The following is a 1,033-nucleotide window of genomic DNA, read 5'->3' on the forward strand; positions in this document are numbered from 1 at the left end:
CTCCCCAATGCAGGGGAGAGGGACGATTGTAACTCTGCACCCTGAGTCCAGGGCAGGCACTCTCTCTTCTCCACACATAGAATCTGGCCCTGCTGCAAAGTGACCCCTATGAACCAGCAACCTCCACGAGAGCATGATTGGGGGGGAAAGGGCTTCCCATGAAGCTTGTAAGCCACTGGATGCATTGGAAAGAGGCAGGCTCTGAATGAAACAACCAGCAAATACAGTCAGTTTGGGGATGTAGCTCAGTGGTAGAGCGCATGCTTTGCATGTATGAGGCCCTGGGTTCAATCCCCAGCATCTCCAAGTTTGCCTTTTACCCTGCTGCTTGCTCATTCCCAGCTGGGATGTGGCCCACCAGTCTCCCTGCACAAGCTTCAATCCTGAGCAGTGAGGGCAAAGTGCCAATTGCATGGAAGCTCTGCGGGGGTTTCTGCTCCTAAATCAGCTGGGTGCTTTTAAGATTCCCACCCACTGGGCTGCTTGATGAGGAAGGAGAAGGGAGAATCCTCCAGGAGTGGAGGGAAGGGTCCCATCAGCACAGACTGAGGGGCAAGGACACGGAGGGTCAGTCAGTGCCGAGAGAGGGCAGTGATTTACACAAGACAGGAGACACTGTCCCTTTAGGGGACAGGAGGCGAGGGCAGCTTGTTTACATGATGCTGACTCCAACCTTTTTTCTATTCATCATCAATGAAACATGAGAGCATAGAAGGGGAAGGAGGAGGGCAGCTCCACAGAGGTGCTCTCATACACCCCAGTTCATAAGAACACAACATAAGAACGGCCACACTGGGTCAGATCAAAGGTCCATCTAGCCCAGTATCCTGTCTTCTCACAGTGGCCAATCCCAGGTGCCCCAGGTTCACTGTGTGTTATGTGAAGAAATATTTCCTTTTGTTTGTTTTAAACCTGCTGCTTCTTCCTTTCATTTGGTGACCCCTAGTTCTTGTGTCAAGAGGAGTAAACAACACTTCCTTATTTACTTTCTCCAACCCAGTCATTGTTTTATAGACCTCTATCATCTCTTTTC

General features: G+C 50.6%; 1 non-coding gene across 1 annotated transcript; it reads left to right on the plus strand.

Moving 5' to 3' along the window:
* The first annotated feature begins 234 nt into the window (after window positions 1-234).
* On the plus strand, window positions 235-306 carry TRNAA-UGC (transfer RNA alanine (anticodon UGC)). Its single transcript has one exon. It is a non-coding gene; the product is annotated as a tRNA-Ala (tRNA).
* The last annotated feature ends 727 nt before the right edge of the window (window positions 307-1,033 follow it).

Source organism: Natator depressus, chromosome 28, assembly GCF_965152275.1.
Source record: "Natator depressus isolate rNatDep1 chromosome 28, rNatDep2.hap1, whole genome shotgun sequence".
Taxonomy (NCBI): Eukaryota; Metazoa; Chordata; order Testudines; family Cheloniidae; genus Natator; species Natator depressus.